The following is a 22,244-nucleotide window of genomic DNA, read 5'->3' as shown; positions in this document are numbered from 1 at the left end:
CTGTGCTTATTTTGAGTTGATGTTCGGTTCATTAAGGGTCTTAAGCTTCACTGGCGTGACTGTCCAGGTGATACATGCTGAGGGAAACTAGAACATAGAAGGATAACTGCAATGCATGCTTACAGTGCATATAATACATATAATCTAGGAATAGGCCTGAGCAGAGGCCCAAATGTTTCCAGCTTCTTGTTGCAAACCTGTTGCATCTTATTCTACTTGGTAACAGATGACTGGAGGCGATAACCAGCCCTCAGTCACTCTGAGGGCTTAAGATTATTACCTTGTATGGAAGGTGTTATCAAAATGAGAAGTTCTATGTCTGTTTATAGCTATTAGAAGACATATGTTGATGTTTTCTCCGGGCTGTTAATAAACTCAACGTTTGATTGCACTTTCCTGGGGCCTCCGTGGTTTGTGACACTGCTCTACATTGATCGATTTCGCGACAGTCCACACCAGAGAGTGTTAATTTAACTCTTTTTGGAGAGTTGGAACGTTGACTCTGATTTAGTGTTAAACACCAAATCTGTCTGGAGTTGATAATTTAACACTTACTAATGCTAACTAGGTGTTAAGAGTTTATATATTAACTCTCAAAGAGTATTTTAGTTTAACTACATAAGAGTTATCTTCTAATTAATTCTAAAAAGCGTGAATTTTCTTGTTTTGAACTTTTAGAAATTTCTTTTGGAAATAAACATTTACTAAAAAGACGCAATGGTTTTTGAAAAACATTTATTCTGAACTGTGCACTACAATTTCAAAACATTTTCTGAAAGATGTAACAGTGTACATGTTCTTGTCATGAACTGGCTGTGTGGCAGGCAGGAAATAGGACCCAAACGCAAACTCACGGGAAAACAGGACTGAACTCAAAATACAGCTTTATTGCTGACAAAAGATGACAAAAGATAACAGCGATACAAAATAACATGAAACTAAACTGGAAAGTACTAAGGAACTGACTTACGAGGAAACACACGGAGGGGCACACAGTCATGAGGGAGAACACGACACCGAACTGAGGGAGACGCAGACATAAATACACAGAGGGTTAACGAGGGAAGTGGGAACACATGGGGAACACAGCTGACACAGATAACGAGACAGGGCAGGAGTGAACACAACATGACGCATACTGACGAGAGACTGTCAAAGTAAAACAGGAAGTACACGGAGGTTCAGACAGGAGGAGAGAGAGCACGGGGAGAGCACAGACATAACGGGCTGGGGAAAACATGGAATAAAACACAAGGAGAGACGAGGGCTCACAGATACACAGAGGGGCACACAGGGGGTAAGAGTCACAAGGGGAAAACACATAAGGAACAACGTAACAGGGCAACCGAGGAAGCATGGCCTAAATAAGGAACAAAATACAAAAATACATGAAAACTAAGAATACTGGGCCAACATGGCCCAGGATCATGACAGTTCTCACTTTCATTAGAATTTTGTTTATCAAAAAGTCTGACATAGGTGAGCTGGTAAATGCAAATAACAACATTCTCATCACTTATTTCTTCAATACAATATGCATGTCCTTCATTCATCACTTTGTGGAACTTTAACGCACTTCTGCTCTCCCCCATATTCCATCTTCACAAGCATATCCTATGTGGATAGGATATGCTTGCGACGAGGTAAAAGCCCCTCTCGTCGCTTACGAAACAGGGCTCCGGTTCGCGGTGGGGGCAGATGGGGATCAGGCGGACTTCCGGCTATAGCGGGTCTCGTCACAGCGTCGGACAAAGGCACCTAATTGGTTGTAACCCTCCATCGATCGCGTAAGTTACGATGGCAAACCTTGGGGTCTGGAGGGACGCTGGAGAGGCGCTTAGCCCCGGGTTACGCATAAACCGGCCTAAGTGAGGACCGCGGGCGCTCCGTGCTCCGTGGGTACTCTGTGACCCCTTAGTGATCATGATGGGGTATTTCGCCACCCCACCCCACATACGTAAGTTACGATGGCAAATACTGGGGTCTCGAGGGACCCCGAATCACCAGAGCAAACATCTCTCAACTTCAAATCATCATCATCATCGTCTCCTTCCTCCTTCTCCTTGGTCCTTCTACCCTGCGCTTGCAAACCCTCAGCTTTACAGAGGGTAGTCTTCACGTAAACTGGCCCTCTCCTCAGTTCTCCTGGGCCTCGCTGTTGGACGCTTGGCTTTACAGAGGCCAGAGTTCGCGTAAACCGCCCTTCTTGAGGGCCTCAGACTCTCCCTGCCGCCTTCCTACCTCCTTCTGCTCCATTCTCCTGCTCCTCGCAGGCAAGCGCTTAGCCGGGTGGGCCCCAAATAACGCGTAAACAGGGCTAACTCGGGACCTCGGGCACTCTGTGTTCCGTGGGTACTGTGTGACCCCTTAGGAATCGCGATGGGGTATTTCGCAACCCCAATGCACATTCGTAAGTTACGATGGCAAACACTGGGGTCTGGAGGGACCCCGAAACGTCGGAGGAAACAACTCTCAACTTCACATCATCATCATCATCTTCTCCTTCTCGGTAGTGTTCGCGTAAACCGGCCTAAGCGAGGACCTCGGACTCCCCCTGCATCCTTGTCCTCCTACCTCCTTCTGCTCTGTTCTCCTGCTCCTCGAAGGCGAGTGCTTAGCAGGATGGGCCCCGGGTTACCCGTAAACCGGCCTAAGCGGGGACCTCAAACTCTCCCTGCCTCCTAGTCCTCCTACCTCCTTCTGTTCCGTTCTCCTGCTCCTCGCAGGCTAGCGCTTAGCTGCTGGTCCCCGGGTTACGCGTAAACTGGCCTTCGCGAGGAATGGGGGTGCTTTCTACTACGTGGATACACTGTGACCCCTTAGTAATCGCGATGGGGTATTTCGCAACCCCAATGCACATTCGTAAGTTAGGATGGGAAACACTGGGGTATGGAGGGACCCCGCACCGCCGGAGGAAACAACTCTCAACTTCACATCATCATCATCATCATCGTCTCCTTTTTGGCAGTGTTTGCGTAAACGGGCCTCAGTGAGGACCTCGGACTCTCCCTGCCTCAGCGTCCTCCTTCTTCGTTCTGCTCCGTTCTCCTGCTCCTCGCAGGCGAGCGCTTAGCCAGAGGGGCCAAAGGTTACGCGATAAAAGGCCTCCGTGAGGACCGGGGGTGCTCTCTACTTCACGATTACTTGGGTTACGCGTAAATGGGCCTAAGTGAGGACCTCGGGCTCTCCATTGCTTCTCGTCTTCCTTGCTCCTTCTCCATCGTTCTCCTGCGCCTCGCTAGTGAAAGAGCAGCTACTTAGCCTGCCTATTACGCGAACACCGCCCTCCAGTTGGACCTCAGGCTCTCCATGCCTCCTCGTCCTCCTTGCTCCCTCTACATCCTTGTCACGCTCCTCGCTAGAGTACGCTTAGGTTTGCAGAGGGTGGGTTTCGCGAACACCCCCTTCGGTGAAGACCTTGGGATCTCCGTTGCTCCCCATCTTCCTTGCCCCTCTACATTTTTCTCAAGTGTCTCGCTAGTGAAAGAGCAGCTGCTTGGCGTGCCTATTACGCAAACACCGCCCTCCGTTTGGACTTCAGAAACTCCTTGCCTCCTCCTCATCCTTGCTCCCTCTACATCGTTCTCATGCTCCTCACTAGTGTACACTTAGGTCTCCGGAGGGCCGGTTTCACGAACACCCCCGTCGGTGAGGACCTCGGGCTTTCCGTGCCTCCGTGTCCTCCTTGCTCTCTCTCCATCATTCTCAAGTGCCTCGCTAGTGAAAGCGCAGCTGTTTGGCCTGCCTAGTACGCGAACACCGGGAGGGAGGGCGGGTTTTGCGAACACCACCACACACACACAGGAGGCAGTGAGGAGTAGAAGGAGGTCGTTGCTACGCCTGCGTCGCGAAACCAGGGCTCATTGTGTGTGCGCCCGGAGCAGCTACGGGGGAAACACATGGGACAACCAACCAGTTTGGGGCCATGGTTTATTCAACGTGTATTTTCAGTGTGGTTTAACTTGCTAATCTGATCTGAAATACTTTCCTTGAATGTGCCTTAATTTCACCTCTTTTTTCTTTCTTCTTTTCTTAGGGTTACGGATTGAAATATTGGGGATGGATACAAGAGGAAAAACCACAATAACAACACTGGTCCGGCCGGGTTGAGTCAAACGATGATTTTAATGATCACACGCGTGGGAGATGGACACCGTACGCAGACAGCATCAGATCTCAAAATGGTGGAGCATTGATCAAACTCTTATAGCCTCTAGTGGCCCCCACCTAATGATAAAAGCCTAAACATTCACATTCTTTCTCTCACACAGCGCCTAAGCTATGACCTTGGCTCCCTGTTTATCTGTTCCTGCTGAGATGGGGCAGAAAACCTCTCCAGTATGTTCTGTTCTCTTCTAATCAGACAAATAAGGCGATGACTTTCTGCGAACAGTATTTCTTTTAACTCAGCAGTATAATGCATCATTAAACAATATCATTCATTCACAATAAATCAGCAGTCTAATGTAATGCAAATCAGTTTAACAAATGCAATAGTTATCACCTTCTTCTAATTCAGGAGAATAATGCAAACTAAAACTACATAATAATTCACAATCTTTAATTAGGGGTCTAACATGGCATAAAATAATATTATAATCCAAATCAAATCACTTTTATTGTCACATCACATGTGCAGGTACACTGGTACAGTACACGTGAGTGAAATTCTTGTGTGCTTCACAAGCAGCAGAGTTGTGCAAAATACAATAACGTAAAACAAGCAAAATATAAGAATGGCTAAATCTGAAACTAATAAATATATGTACAATATATATATATATGCATACAGTATATGCATTTCTGGATGTGTATACTAACATTAGCTTACTGAAAATGTTGGCGACCAAAGGCCGGATCCAGGGATGTGTGCTGCTTGTGCTCGTTATGTGGGCAAACTGCTCGCTGTCAACATCGATACAAAGGTAAAGTGCAATCCCAGGGTTGTGTGCTGCTTGTGGTACTCGCTTTATGTGGACAAACTGCTTGCTGTCAACATCAATACAAAGATAACAAAAGAAAAGCCTAGTGTAACGTAGTGTTTTATGGGGGTTTTTTTCTGGAATGATTCAAATGTTACCATCATTTCCCCAACCCCGCAGGCTCTGCGACCCGTGAAGAACTGAGACTCCTTCTGGTCGGTAAAACAGGATCGGGAAAGAGTGCGTCCGGAAACACCATCCTGGGGGATGCGAACGCTTTCAAAGAAGACGTTTCGCCCGAGTCTGTCACCGACGCCTGTCTCAGAAAAGAGGCAGAGGGCGAAGACGGAAGAAATATCGCTGTGATCGACACTCCGGGGCTGTCTTCTGGATGAAATAGATGAAATGGTGGATTTCAGTGGAGGAAACCACTACACCGACGAGATGTATAAGGCGGCCCAGAAGAAACTCGAAGGAGAAAAGCTGAAGGGGAGAAAGGAGGAAGAACAAAGAAAAAGGGAAGAAGAGGAGAGGATCGAATTGAAGGAGCGGTGTAGATTTACTTGTACTTACTTGCTTACTTACTTACTTACTCACTGAATGTTTGCCTATGCTGTAGCTGTTCTATGAAGTCGCTATAAAACAACAAAAAAAATAGAAAAAGATGGACTCTGCACCCCTAAGTCGCGACGAGGAGGACCGTTCCTCGGACGGCTCAACTGACAGTTCCTCGGAAGAGGGGGAGATACTGTCCGACGCGAAGTGGCAGTGGGCGAGCGGCAAGACGCCGAGCTTGACGGTTGGGCGTCTTCTTTACTCGTCGATACAGTGAAAACTGCGGTTTATCACCTACTCGACCTAGTGATCAACGAGTACCACACCGAAGCGTGCAACGGGTGCAAGACCAATCACCCCAGCCAGAGACAACACGAGTGTCTGCGAGTCTTGGACGATGACTTTTACGCTGAACATTATTACAGCATCAGGAAAAGACTCCTCACGCCTCGTTTCATTCCTTCCATTCATCGTCTCCTGATCGCCCGCAACATGGAAGCAGGCGACGTCAAGGTCGGCACCGTGGCGGAGACGCTGTTGCATGAGCTGAAATCGGCGAGGAAAATCTTCGACGCCATCACCGAGGCCTACGACAAACTGGTGGGAGAGGATGTGGTGAAAATTGGCCAGCTGCGGCTGGCCACAGAGTGTTACAAAGGAGATTGCTGAGATTCGTTTGTCACGAAAGGCTGATTCTTTCAATGCACGCATCCTACGGTGACATTTTTATCATGTATTCACAGCCACCGGAGGAGCTGTACAGCACCGAGCGCCTGAAACACGGACAGTTTGTTGATATTGTAATCAAAAATACAGCCCCGGGGGGGGGCGCATGTCACTAAATGGTATGGCCCTAGATAGGTCATCATTTCCCTCTGTGGCTGCCACTCCCGTTTCAATTTTTCTCCTAGTTTCGGGCAGGCTCTATGACGTTCATCCACAGGAGGCGCTGTACAGCACCGAGCGCCTGAAACACAGACCGTTTGTTGATATTTTTTCATGTAAACCTTTTTTTTTCATGTAAACCTGTTCTTGACATATCTACTGAGATTCGTTTGTCTTGAAAGGCTGATTCAACCCCGTTGTTGACTTTTATTTTGCCTTCCAGATTGCCTCAGTTGTATCGCGAGTGTAATTTCAAATAAAATAAAATAAAACTCAGAAGCGTCTGTGTGTTGTATTCTTCTTCTTATTATCATTATTATCATTATTGTGATTATGCTTCATTTTCATGTACTGGGGTATCAATGACCCCCACGCTGCCGCAGCAGCTTCTGTGCATGGCCCCCAAGTGCTACATTTTCTTTCCCGAGCCCCTGACGAAACCCATTAGAATCGCTCTGGGGCACTCGACGACCCCAAATGATTGTTCTGGGTTTTTTTTTTCATTTTCATTCACCTGTCTCTACTGAGGGTGGGGTACTCTGGGACCCCCGGGGTCTGGGGCTGCCCCGAAGGGGAGCACAAGGGTTAACAGCGGCCTCCCATGGATGAACGTGATAGAGCCTGCCTGAAACTAGGAGAAAAATTGAAATGGGAGTGGCATTCAGGGAGGGAAACGTGGGTGTACAGGGCGCGGGAGCCAACCCTGATGCGCGGCCTGTGAAATGCGACCCAGGGGTACTCCTCTGGGACCCCCGGGGTCCGGAGCTGCCCCAAAGGGGAGCAAAAGGGTTAACTCTGCTTCCACATACGTTCACCTACAGACACTGTTCAAAGTTTAAAACAAAGCCAAGACATTGAACTTTTCAGGTTGTATTTATCGTTTCAATACCTTTTAAAGTTTTTCCATCAGTTCCAGTTTAAGTTTCATGCTTCCTTTCACCCGTTTCACAGTTTATAATGGATGTCTCTATGGGACGGAATGTTGGCGGTTTAATTGAGAAGATCAGCTGCCACAGTGGCAGAAACCAAAAGATTCATCTTAAAAACGTATCTCTCAGCTGCTGCCGTGTCCACAGTTTTCGCTCTACAGCCATCATTTTACCCTCAAAGCATTCCAATCGTGGGTCACTTCCTAACGATGTGTCTCTCAAAGCTAAGAGATGTACACTTTTTGAGCTTCATAGATGAAAGTAAAGGAAGTACTATCTAACTGACCCATTGTGATCCATTGTCTTTTGAGTGAGGAGTTTGTCTCAAGAGCAGAAAAGACTGAAAGTTTTTACTCTTGTGACCACATTTTTGAGACCAGAAACATTAAAATACACTGTTGTGTAGAACAAGTCTTTTGGACCCTCGTGGTTTAAAAACTATTTTGATAGGAGTCAAGATCTTGGATTTAGAAGCAGTTTTTTAAGCAGGCGCACCAAGACAAATTTGACAGGAATTTGCTACAGAGTAACACTATTTTAGTATTTACTGCAGTCCAACTCAAAGCTCTTTGGCAGTTATTTTCAGATAGTGAATTTAAATGTATGGGAATGATAGAGCATTCTGATTGGCACATTAATTTCAGGCTTATTTTTCATTGATGGATTTGTCTTCAGCAGACAGGTGGTTCAAATCTGGGCAGTTGGAGGCAGTCGATGACTTTTACAATTATCTTTTCATTGAAAACTAATTTATCTGCTCATTTGATGGCCCTCTCTCAAAAGCTCCTGTCAGTAAGATACTGTTTTTCCTCGGTGCGCCTGCTCGCTGCTGAAGTCAAAGTAAACTTTATTGTCATCTCCGCTACATACAGTCCAGTATATAGAGAGATGAGACGGCGAGGCTCCAGTTACAGCAGTGCAAGTAAACAAACAATAAATATAAGAAGAGTAAGAAAATAAATACAGACTTTAGAACTCGAGGCAAAGGGATCACTAACAATTTAAAATTTATAATTTACAGTTTGATGATTTAATGTCTTACACACAACCCGTGGGAAGGGGAGGGGGGCCCTGCTGCTTCCAAATAGAGCACATTTCATTCATAATGTTGTAAATCCAAGCCCATTATGTATTCATGATTTGAATCCTGGGTTCAAAGCCATCAGGTCTTCAGTTTAGAAAAAAGAGAAAAGAAGAGGAGGAGAAATGAGCAAAAGATACAGGTAAGCAGATGTGTCATTGGATAATGGCAGGTCATCCTGTAACAATCAGAATCAGAATACTTCATTAATCCCTAAGGAAATAATGTGGATTACAGTTGCTCCAAAAAGAAATGGTAAAAATGGTAACAGTAACAGACTAAACTCCAAACGATACATTATGTTACAGATTGTAATATTAATTAGTGATTGTTAATTGTTGATTTGTCCTGTTCTCATTGTATGACGAATTATGATGGCTGTTTGGTAGCTGTTTGCATACTATGCATACTCTCTCTCTCTCTCTTCATATGTGTGTGTTTCTCTTGTGAAATTCAGTATGGTTCCGACAAAAGTTTTATGTTAATGTACAATCCTGTGTGTGTGTGTGTGTGTGTGTGGGGGGGGGGGGGGGGGGGGGGGGGGGGGGCAGAAGGAGTCTTCGCCCAGGTCTGCTGCTTAAAAGGAGTAAGCGTGCAGCTCGGCGACCTAAGGAACGGACCTCTCGGTGTGCTGTGAGTGTATTGTGGACAAAAGACTAAGGTTTCCAGGTAGGAGCACCATTTTGTTTTCTTTTAGGACCGTTGGTTCCTACGCACCCTACCATCGATCCAGGCCTGCACCGGGGGGACTTGGGAAACTGGGTGGTGTGTGAGAGTGTGTGTGTGAGGCCCATTACGGTAAAGAACTGTGTAACTGTTATTATTGTTATATTTTATCATTGCAAGAGACTTCTTACTTTATTGATTTATTGGGTGTTCACCAGTTCATTAAGTAAACCTGCTTGGTTTAAACAGAAGATCTTGTGTCTGGTACTGTTTCTTATCTATAGTTCAGAGTAAGATAAAGGTGTTACGTGTGTAACTCAGGGGAGCTTGCACTCTGGGCAACTGGGTAAGTTCAAGGTAACTAGAACTCAGGGCGTATCCGGCTATAGTGGAGTACTGAGTCAGGGGTGCTACATTTATCAAGTTACCCAAATATTTCAGCAATTACAGAATTACAGCTAAAAGAATATTAACGTATCAGCATTCGCATTTTCTTCAAGAAACGCATTCTCTTTATAGTTAACCTTAGTGTGTAAAGATGACTCCCAATTTACATGAACAAATTGGAATCTATTAGATATGATTTAAACATTGTAACACAGTATTTGTAAAAGCTACCACATGCTCTAATCTCTGTAATAAAATTTCATGGTCGACAGTATTCAACACTGCACTGAGGTCTAGCAGGACAAGCACAGAGATGAGTCCGCTGTCAGAGGCTATAAGAAGATCATCTGTAACCTTCACTAAAGCTGTTTCTGTGCTTCAAATAAGCCATTCATCTGCAGATGATGTTAGCTGTTTTACAACTAGTCTTTCGAGAACTGTTGGAATGAGAAAAAAAAAAAGGTTGGAGATTGGCCTGTAATTAGCTAAGGCCGCTGGGTCAAAAGATGTTTTTTTAAGTTTAATGGTTTAAACTACTGCCACCTGTGGTACATAGCTGATTATTAGAGATAGGTCGATCATATTTAAGATTGAAGCATGAATTAATGGCAGGACTTCTTCGAGCAGTCTTGTAGGCAGAGGTGGGTCGAGTATCCAAAAACTGTACTCAAGTAAGAGTAGCATTACTTTAAAATATTATTACTCAAGTAAAAGTGAAAAGTAGTGGTCAAAAAAGTTACTCAAGTAAGAGTAAAAATACAAATTTTAGTATTTTCAAAAGGACTATATGTGAAAACATCAACAAAATAAGGCACAACAATTCTAATTTCCAGATTTCAGTTTTTCACAACATAAAGCTTTTTTCACCAATATCTACAGTAAATAATATAAATATCTAAACAGCAGCAGCCTCAGAGAAAACATTAGAACTAGTGATGGGTCGTTCGCGAACGAAATGGCTCTTAGAGCCGACTCTTTGACGTGAACGACGCGAGCCGGCTCCTTATCGCGAGCCGTCACGTGGGTTTTTTTTTTTTTTCTTTCTCTCAGCCTCTCTCTCGCACTTTTTTTCCGCTTCACTCTGCACGCGAGCCTTGTGCTTTACGCTGGGCAGAGGGGGGAGGGGCGGTAGTTACACTCAGTAGCACAGGAACAGAGCCAGAGAGAGAGAAAGAGAGGCAGGGACAACAACATTAGAAAGGTATAGTAATCATCCACAACTATTTTCGGTTGCAGATGATAAAGGATTGAGAAAGTTTATTCATGCAGGTCCATATGACAGAGAATATGCATGTTCTTTTAGTTTTCATATTATAATTTATATTTAATTGTGTTGTGGTTTGCAGTGTTTTGTGTTCTTTTCACTTTAAATTTGTGAAAGGAAAAAGCTGAAAATTTAAATAGTTAAAACTTGAAATGTGAATAGTTGATTTTTGTATTATATGATTTATTTATTACATTTTATGTGGAGTGAATAAATAAAAGTATATTTACGGTGGCCCCTAGAGACAAAGCACATACAAACTTCAAATCACGTACGAACTCTGAAGCATGTACAAACTCCAAAACATGTAAAAACACGTACAAATTCCAAAACACGTAAAAACTCCAAAACACGTAAAAACACGTACAAACTCCGAAGCACGTAAAAACTCAGAAGCATATAAAAACTCAGAAGCACATAAAAACTCAAAACACGTACAAAAGACAACAGAAGTGCTCCAGGATGCTGGGCGCAGTGTTGAGCCTTTGCTATCTTGTGGCTACACAAGCCAGCAAGTACCAACGACCGGATTTGGTGTGTGGTAATAACAGGTAAATGAACTTTTTTTTAAATTATTTGAATATATATGAGTGCCTGTGTATAAATACACAAACAATACACACATGCTTTCAATTGTGTAATTTAAGTGATCTAGTAGCTCTGCTTTGGAAGTTCAGTTCATGCTAGAAATGTGTTTTGGAGTTTGTACGTGTTTTGTCTCTAGGGGCCACCGCATATATTTATATATAAACATATATAAATAAAACCACTTGTTTTTACGTTAGTAATTCCTTTTGTGCATAATTTTATATTATTGTTAATAATAAATTAATTAAAGCAACAAAACAACCTGAAGAGCCGGTTCGGAGCCGAAAGAGCCGGCTCTTTTTAGTGAGCCGAACCGAAAGAGCCGGATCTCTAAAAAGAGCCGGAAATCCCATCACTAATTAGAACGAGGCATCTTCAACATATGTACATACAAGGCAGCTCAGTTTACCACAAATTGTATGGGTGTGCATTTATTTCTGCATATTTAGCAAAAATGTGCCATTTCTTCACTCAGTAAGGTGATGGTTAAGCTTCAGCAGCAGTTTGCTGTCAAGGTTCTTTCTGTGAAGCTGTAACCGTTTAGCAGTGAACAGGAGTCCTGCATGACTAAGAAGTCCTTCACAAGCTCCAGATGCAGGAAGAGCTGTACTGACTTTGATCAACAGCTTCTTGATGTGAGGAACGCCATGCAATAGATCCACACCTCCAGTGAATGGACAAGAAAGGTACCTCTCCAGCTCCCCTGCTTCTGGCTTTCCTGACCCCATGGATCCATCATCTTCGTCGAATAGGCCGCTGTTTGTGCTGGCCTCATCCAGCTCTGAGTCTAGGTGATGTCTGATGAAGTGGAGACCTGTGGAAAGATGTATGGTTTTCAAAAGAATTAGGTCTGGTCATTATAGTGCTGTATACACTGCCAAGCTGCAGATGTTTGTTTGGAGCTAGCCTCCAAAAGCTGAGCATATACTGTGAGGTTTTTGGCCCATTTTCAGCCGATTTTTCAGTTGCGCAACCGTTTTGGGGATCGGCCCAAGTTTTGCCTTAATAGTGTGTGCATCGTGTAGTATACATGGGGTAACGAAAAGCAGTTAACACCTCACGACCAGCTCCCAATCATCAATCGTATGGTCGCAAGACAATCAAACCTGTTTGAAATCCTGTCGCGCCTCAACGCAGCCTCTCACACAAACACAGAAATGAAAGAGAAAAGGTGGAGCAGCACGGCAGTGCAGCGTGTGATCGGGACACAGGAGATGGAGGCACAACTTGTAGGACTTTGGCAAGCTCATCCGAATACGTAAGCGTAGAGCTGCCACCCAGGCAAAAGAAAAATAGAGCTATATTACTTTATAACGTGAAAAGTTTATTGTCATAACGATATACTTTTCATGTTCGTGCAATATACCTTTCACGTTTGAACAATATAATATCACATTCGTACAATATAATATTTATATTGTACGAACGTGATAATTATGTATATTGTAATTAGAGCAGGGCGATATGGCCAAAAATATTTATCACGATATATATTTGAAATTTGCGATAACGATATAACTGACAATATAATTGATGCGAGACAAAATACAACTCCACAACATTACTAGTAGTGATGGGTCGTTCGCGAACGAAATGGCTCTTAGAGCCGACTCTTTGACGTGAACGACGCGAGCCGGCTCCTTATCGCGAGCCGTCACGTGGTTTTTTGTTTTTTTTTCTTTCTCTCAGCCTCTCTCTCGCACTTTTTTTCCGCTTCACTCTGCACGCGAGCCTTGTGCTTTACGCTGGGCAGAGGGGGGAGGGGCGGTAGTTACACTCAGTAGCACAGGAACAGAGCCAGAGAGAGAGAAAGAGAGGCAGGGACAACAACATTAGAAAGGTATAGTAATCATCCACAACTATTTTCGGTTGCAGATGATAAAGGATTGAGAAAGTTTATTCATGCAGGTCCATATGACAGAGAATATGCATGTTCTTTTAGTTTTCATATTATAATTTATATTTAATTGTGTTGTGGTTTGCAGTGTTTTGTGTTCTTTTCACTTTAAATTTGTGAAAGGAAAAAGCTGAAAATGTAAATAGTTAAAACTTGAAATGTGAATAGTTGATTTTTGTATTAGATGATTTATTTATTACATTTTATGTGGAGTGAATAAATAAAAGTATATTTACGGTGGCCCCTAGAGACAAAGCACATACAAACTTCAAATCACGTACGAACTCTGAAGCATGTACAAACTCCAAAACACGTAAAAACTCCAAAACACGTAAAAACACGTACAAACTCCGAAGCACGTAAAAACTCAGAAGCATATAAAAACTCAGAAGCACATAAAAACTCAAAACACGTACAAAAGAACAACAGAAGTGCTCCAGGATGCTGGGCGCAGTGTTGAGCCTTTGTTATCTTGTGGCTACACAAGCCAGCAAGTACCAATGACCGGATTTGGTGTGTGGTAATAACAGGTAAATGAACTTTTTTTTAAATTATTTGAATATATATATGAGTGCCTGTGTATAAATACACAAACAATACACACATGCTTTCAATTGTGTAATTTAAGTGATCTAGTAGCTCTGCTTTGGAAGTTCAGTTCATGCTAGAAATGTGTTTTGGAGTTTGTACGTGTTTTGTCTCTAGGGGCCACCGCATATATTTATATATAAACATATATAAATAAAACCACTTGTTTTTACGTTAGTAATTCCTTTTGTGCATAATTTTATATTATTGTTAATAATAAATTAATTAAAGCAACAAAACAACCTGAAGAGCCGGTTCGGAGCCGAAAGAGCCGGCTCTTTTTAGTGAGCCGAACCGAAAGAGCCGGTTCTCTAAAAAGAGCCGGAAATCCCATCACTAATTACTAGCGCAAAAAGACAACCTTCCATTTATTTTCACTTAAACAAGAAGCTGGTTTTTATGTACATTAAAGCTTTATAAAAATGTAACAGTGCAAATGCAAATTCCTTGCTGAAAGTTTAACCAAAAGGCATTTCCAGTAGAAATGGGCTGACATATCCTGAGCATAACCATGTATAATATCCACTGAAGTTAAAAAGAGGTGCTTTGCAACATTAAACTGCAGTGTGCAGTACGTATTTTTCGGACCATAAGGTGCAAGGGATTATAAGGCACATTAAGCGAAACAAAGCAGTCAGATAAATCAAACTTTATTAAACTCATTCTTCTTGCTTCCTCCACTTCTGTACCATTGATTCATTAATGTTGAATTCTCTGGCAGCTGCTCTATTCCCATGTTGTTGCAGTATATTAATGACTAACCTCGTATTGTGGATGGATTATCTCAGTTGTTCTCCTGACTGAAGTTTCCGTTTACAGCATCCTGCCATGCGATTGCATTTGTCTCTAACTATCAGGAACCTTAACGTTAACTTTTATAAGTGGAAAAGTGTTAGTGTTTGTCCTCCAGCTTCACTGTTTATGTTATGCTAACATAGCTGTGTCACTAGCGATCACGTAGCACATCATTATATACCAGCTAGCCCAACTTCAGTAACCCTACAAACGTCACTGCTGTTTAGTTTCCTGTCTTCATTTATGTTGGAAGTGATAGCAGAGCTGTACGTTTGAATTTTTTCAGAAATCTCTCAGTCAGAACATGCTATATCACGCTTAGGTAACTAGCGAAACTAGCGAGCTAACTTCCGCTAGCTTCCTGCTAACTTCTAACTCCGTTAAATGTAATACATTTTGTTTTCATGGATGCCTGGAAGTTAAACTTCATAGTTACACCTGGTAAAGCAGCAATGCTGATCGTTTTATTAAAGATGAAAGAATTTAGACAGTTTTTAACTCTCAGTGGTGCTGCAGTGTTGTTTGACCTGAAAATTACGGAGTTTTGGACCCAGATTACTCCCAGATTTAAGAGCATCTTAGTCCGACAAATACGACAATAACGACGGCCGCTTGCATGTTCTGCAAAAAAATGTGCTTTGTTGTGTATCTGACGGACAAACACCAAACCAGTTCCACATCACTGAAGTTGCACCATTTTTACAAACCAATTCTGGTTCATCTGTTTCACTCAGCAATCGGCCATGTGCGTATGAAAACAAAGGCACTGCGCATGCGCGTTTTACTCATATTCTATCGCGATATTTCATTTTCCTATCGTTGCCTAACATTATACCGGTATTACCGTGAACGGTATAATATGGCCCAGCCCTAATTGTAATAACGTGATATTATATTTTTCAAACATGAAAGGTATATTGTACTAACATGGTAGTATATTGTTAGAACAATAATAATATACTTTTCATGTTATAACGTGATATAGCTCTATTTTTCTTTTGCCTGGGTGGCAGCTCTACGCTTCCGTATCCGAGGCTTTTCAATGTGGCCTCACAAAATTATCACGACTACAACAACCACAAAAAGAGTTGGATGGACATTGCTGCTCAATCACAGCTGCCTGGTCAATGTTTTTCATTCACTCGCAGCTCGAACTCGACACAGCTGCTGTAACATAAGACTGACATCCAGCTAACCACAGCTAAAAAGATATTTAGAGAAAACTTACCGTTTCCTCAGGTTACACGAGTTTGTTTGTTTTGGCTCTAACTAAAGACACCGACACTGAAGACATAGCTGTTCTTTTGTACTGCTTTTAAGAGAAACATTCTTTGTATGTGAGGAAAATGCTGTTCATCCTCTTCAGCTCTAGCGTAGACTCTGCCATGTTTTCGTGTTTCTTCTTTCCGTGTGTCCGCTACTTTGAAACGCTGACCGCCACAGTTTCAAACTGGTCATGTGACTGCATGGCCACATCTTACTGGTAAAAAAGTTACCGGAAACTCCACTGCCGGCATGTTATCTAATGTGTTAAACGAATTATTTTTTAAAAAGTAACGAGTCGAATTTTGCAAATGTAGCGGAGTAAAAGTACCGTTTCTTCTTCATAAATGTACTCAAGTAAAAGTAAAAAGTATCGTGCAAAAAAGGTACTTTAAAAGTACGTTTTTTTCAAAAACTTACTCAAGTAAATGTAACGGAGTAAATGTAAGCTTAGTTGTTCCCCCCTCCTTTGTCCTCCTGTTTCCCCTCCCTCTCCCCTCCAGAGAGGAGTTAAACAGTCTGATGGCGTGTGGGACAAAGGAGTTTTTAAGTCTGTTAGTTCTTGTCTTGGGGAGAAGCAACCTGTCACTGAACAGACTCAAAGTAACCTTTGCAGACAGAAACCTTAGTAAAAGGGGTGAACGTTTGCATAAGATGTCTACAGTGGAACGCCCAGTTCATAAGTTGGTTCTACTGTTAGAAAGTTGTCAAAAGCAAGATGCACTAAGCAGTTAAAATGCAATGAGAATTAGTTGTTGCATATACAAAGGTATTATCATTGTTAAGTTACCTGTTTAGAAATTATTTGTGTTTTATTTTGTTTGTAACAGCAAATAATTTGGTGGGAGTGTAAAGGCGGATATGTAAAGCTAGCGCATATTCACGTACTTTTATTGTGGTAACTTCCTGTGTGACCGGAAGTGAATGATGTAACGGTAAACAACTTGATGTGCAAAAGAGATGGAAGAAAACGGAAAACTAATGCTAACGGAGAAAAGGGAGAGAAGAATATAGTTAAATTGTACAAAAACGAATGGTTCTAGCTACAGTCGACAGGGGAACAAGGTTTGTAATGTATGTGATTTAATTTGAGCAATCTGAAATGCATAATATGTATTATATAGTTTAATAGAAAACGGTTAGACCAGCGTAATGAGCGGTTAAGATGCTGTTACATGAATAATATGGTAATTGTTTTATTTGTTTGTCTAGCTCTTACGTTGGTTCGTTGTCTGATACACGGCAAGGAATAATAAAGGTCATTCAACAACCATCAGTTCTGACCTTCTCAGTTCGACTGGATGCTACACTGGGTTTTCAGCATTAATAAAGAAACCTGCAACAAGGTGAGTAATGTTTGAGGTCCAAAAGAAATCAACACAGAGAAATTTTTACAGTGCTTTTCTACTCTACCTGAACATTCAAAGCGCTCTATACAGGTTGCCTCATTCACACCTGTTCATAGAAGCCCTTTTTCTGTGCTTTCTACCTAACATTCACACACATTCATACTCTGATGAATGCATCAGAGAGTGACTTGGGGTTAATGTCTTGCCCAAGGACAGTTAGCATGCAGTCTGGAGCAGCCAGGGATCGACCCAAAAACCATCTGATTAGTAGATGACCTGCTCCACCTCCTGAGCCACAGCCACCCCTTTCAGAGGTAAAGAATGATTTAGAAAGTAAGTACAGTAATTTTTTGAGGTGATTTGATTAAAAAAAAAAATCATTTTTGCTTCTAATTACATAATTAAGGTGTAATTACATCTTCCAACAAATTGATACATAAACGTATCATTTATCTACTAAAAATACATAGGAGCTGGCGTCATGTTGTGGAAGCTGCCATCTTGCCCCACCATCATACACTGGCTGAGATGGGCATCGCTGCGCCGCCTTTTCATGTTTTATGTAAGTGGATTTATACATTACTTTGAATTTAAAGATGTCAAATAGCTCTTTCACACTACATATGACTATTTCACATTTGTACATGTATATTTTGGTGATCTCTTTCTCAGTATGTTTTTCTTCTTATGGAAATAAGCTAATTTTAAACCAGTTAATGTTAGGCTCCAGTGTCCTAAAAAATCACACCTTTCCCCTGATAAACAAATTGATTGGATTCTCACATTGTGTGGGAATTGATTATCAATTACAACTTCAATGAGCCACTTCAAAGAAAGTTTCACCCGCGTGGGCAGCAACAGAAAGTCCAGATGTGGAAACAGAAGGTTTCCACATTAAAATATCGATATTTGAATCATTTTGGGGTAAATTGTAGTTTTTCATTAACAGGAACACAGTGGAAAGAAACTATCATTCAGATTGTCTACATTGGAAAGAACTACTCCCTCTTCCGCCTTTTATAGTCATGTGTGAAATACGGCTGTATAAATGTGTGGCAGCCTGTGGCGTGCGCACTCACAACAATGGCTGAGCGTAACTGGAGTCATGTGCGCACGTATTTTACATCCACAAACAGCCCAGACGTGGTTTGCGATACATGTGGCAAGAAAGTGAGGTGTTGTGGCAACACCACTAACCTTGTCAAACACCTCAAAGTAAATCATATCACAGAATATGACGAGATTAGGTTGAGGCAAACTGAAGAGGAGGAGAAGGACGGGTGCTGCTAGGGTGAGACAGACGTCTCTCAGGGAGTCCTTTAGTGCTGCAGGCAGGCAAGGTGTTCACATAGTGCACAACTTCAGGTTTTTGATTTCTATATGATGAATTCTGCATTATTAAGTGATAAGAACAAGTAATCTGATGTCCTGTAATGATTATGACGCTATAATTTGAGATACAATAAAAGAGTAAAGTTTTTGTACAAAGTATCGGAGCAGTATCGTCGATACCACCCTGAATTTTACTTGGTATGGGATCGGAAAGGAAATCAGTGGTATCACACATCACTAGTGATCAAATGTCAGGCCAAGCTGGAACTGATTCCTGTCTTCTGTAACTTCTACAACACTGTCCAATAGAGACACATGAATGAACTGCAGCGTCATTAAAAACACTGATGATCTTTATTTAAAAATGTAATACATTTACATCTGAATAAACTTTTAGGCATTACGCTGACGGACGGATGGATGGACCATGAATGCTTTCTCATCCTTCTTGTCATGCACCATGGAAGTGTCTGAGGGGCTTTTCCACTTGGAATGGGGATACTGTGTCCACACTTCAGAGGTGGAGTTTCCAGCATCTCACCTGGGCCTCATCTGCAAACAATCAGCAGGAGGGCTTCTTAAACCAGCGCTGCCTGCTACTCCTCGCCAGTTTGTTCTGCCATCTCCAGTGGTAACTAGGCTTCCCCTCTGCTCCAGTTCTGGCGTGCTCCTTCCCTGTGTTTAACCTTGTTTTCCCTGTGTTTAGGTCTCCTCTGCCAACGTACTCATCCTACCCTCAAACTCCCTTACCCGTCCAGCAACTTCTTCTCCCTCTGTTGCAGAATTCCCGTTGGATTGTTCCCATCAGGAGCCAGGTGTTCAGTCTCTCGATAGCTTTTCCTCTGGTTCCTGCTGTCTGCTGACACTCCTAGCTCGAGCCACGTTCTCCATTCCCTCTCTAAAGTCTCATAAATAGTTTAACCATGTGCATTGAATCTGCATTTGGGTCTAAGCTTTCTATGCAGGGAAGAAATCATCACAGTGACATCTATTTAATTTTCAATTCAATTTTATTTAAAGAGCGCCAAATGACAGCAACAGTCACCTGAAGGCGCTTTATATTGTAAGATATACTTACAAAGAAAACCCCAACAATCATATGACCCCCTATGAGCAAGCACTTTGGCGACAGTGGGAAGGAAAAACTCCCTTTTAACAGGAAGAAACCTCCAGCAGAACCAGGCTCAGGGAGGGGCGGCCATCTGCTGCGACCGGTTGGGGAGGGGCAAGGAAAATAGTATAAAGACATGGAACAGAGACAGAGGTTAATAACAAGTACCATTCAGTGCAGAGAGGTCTATTAAACATAGTGGGTGAAGAAGAAACACCCAGTGCATCATGGGAATCCCCCGGCAGCCTAATGCTGGGCATACACTGTGCGATTTTTGGCCCATTTTGAGCCGATTTTTCAGTCGTGCGATCGTTTTGGGGATCGTCCCGAGTTTGGCCTTGATCAAACTTCTCACCCCTGCGAGTCAATCCTACAGTTTGATCAGGAGCCGAATAACGCGACTGAAAAATCGCAGCACAGTGTATGCCCAGCTTATTGCAGCATAGAGGATTCAGGATCACCTGAGTAGGCCATCAGATTACTGAAAGGATACTGAAAAAACCCGTCGAAGTAGTCTTAGTCTTCATTGCTGCTGGTCGACTCAATTGAACACCTCTGAAGTTTGCACACAGGCAAGTATTGCTCTTCTTGCTCAAAATCCTCTCGGGAACGCTTCCTCGAGCCTCCAGTTTCATGATCAAGCTCTTCGTGCGCATCTTCAAATACTTCAGAGTCATCATCGCTCCATCTCATTCTTTTGTTTGCTCCTAAATCTTCTTCAGCCATCTCTCTAGACCTCTTCCTGGAAACACCTGGCTGAGGGTCCTCTTCTGGGATGTACTGGCGAACATCCATGCGGCCTTCAAATGCCTCCTCATTTTCAATGCCACCAACATTGAAAATGATCACAACCACAGCATCCCCGTGCTGTTCATCGTTGTCACCATTGGCATTATTGTCCCTCACATGAATATTTTGAACATCGTCGTCGTCGTCATCGTTGCCGTCGCCGTCGCCGCCGTCATTGTCGTCATCGTTGTCGTCATCGTCGTTGTCGTTGTCGTCATCGTCGTCGTTGTCGTCGTCGTCATCGTCGTCGTCGTCATCGTCGTCGTCGTCATCGTCGTCGTCGTCATCGTCTTCGTCCCCGTAAAGGTAATTGTCATATTGTGCCAGTACTGAAGCTATTAGCTCATGTAGATAGCAACAATAATCACAGAGAGCGAGATACAGATCGTTCAGGAAGCCATTAGCAGGTTCCTGATCTCCATTTGCCAACATTTGTGGGTTAACCTGTTGGCCTGCAAGATCATTAAATCTTTTAATTAACATCCATAACTATCTGCTGAAAATCTGTTTTTCATCAGTTTCAAGACTGAGTACATGTGCTTACCGTTTTGGTTATTTTGTGGTCCGTCTCCACTTGCACTCATTTTGACTACAAGGAACACAAAACAACAATGATCACTAAACCTCAACCCAGAATGTTCAGAGAATTTGCTTTTTTTGTGATGACTTTAGGCTGCGTCCAAACGTACACGGCTATGTTTGAAAACGGACGTTTTTCCTTTTTCGTTTAAAAAAAAATAAAAATCCAGTCCACATGTGCAGTTTTGAAAAAATATCTCCTTCCACATCTAAACACTAAAAACAAAGTGAAACGCTGTCAAGAACACGCCAAATCTTAACCGTGTAGAAATGTTGGCCAATCAGAAGTCTAGAAGCCTGGGTGGGAAAACCTCATAAAACCTTACGTACTTCTGAGAAGTTTTTGTCTTTTTCTGGAAAAGCAGCTAATTTTGTGTTACTTTCACGTGCCTTCATCGTTTCAAATGTTAATAACTAAAGACAGACTCACAACTTTGGAATGGACTAAATGCATACAGCATACATAAATGTCATTTTTTTAAATTACATTTCTTCCAAACCGACGTCAGGATTTGGGTTGGGAGAGCGTCTGTGTTGAATGTAGAATCCACGTCTGATGTAAGCGTGTAAAAACTGCAGATACTAAGATTAACAGACACAGTATGTTGTCTACATCTGCCATTGTAGAAATTGATCTCATGTAAACAATAACGTGGCCACAGCGTGACTTCAACAGCGGCGCACACTTTTGACATTGCCTGAGTAAATGTCCGTTTTCCTCGTCCACACCTAAACACAAAAACGTGCTTTTTAAAAATCTCACCTTTCAGTGACTCAATCTGCTGTTTAGGTGTGGACGAAAGGCCCAAATGCAGAGACAAAGCTGCGCTTTCAAAAATAGCCGTGTACATGTGCACGTAGGCTCAGTTTCTCAGAAATTCTAATAGTTTGTTTGAGAACAAAACTTACGTCTTCTCTATTTTCCTAAATGAACAAAATAATCTGAGAAATAATCGTGTTAAAAAGAGCTTCTGTCACTCTAAGATATGATTAAGAACATTTTCTAATTTATGTATCATTTGTCAAATATTACATCAGCTGACAAATAGTTAAGTCTTCATTTGTTTTCCTGAATAATAGATCCACATCATCCTCTCTATGATGGAAAATATAGTCTAGTCTTGCACAATGTAAAGTACATAAATACTGTCCTGGCAAGCAGGGAAATCAGGCTTTATATATTTAAGTAAATGATCTTGAGTTTATAAACTGAAATTTGAGCTTACTTTAGTTCTTGGTAGATTACACAGCAGTTAATCCTCAG

This window comes from Rhamphochromis sp. 'chilingali' (genome assembly GCF_963969265.1).
Source record: "Rhamphochromis sp. 'chilingali' genome assembly, chromosome: 22".
Taxonomy (NCBI): Eukaryota; Metazoa; Chordata; class Actinopteri; order Cichliformes; family Cichlidae; genus Rhamphochromis; species Rhamphochromis sp. 'chilingali'.
The sequence above is the reverse complement of the archived record's forward strand: the minus strand, read 5'-3'. Positions refer to the sequence as shown.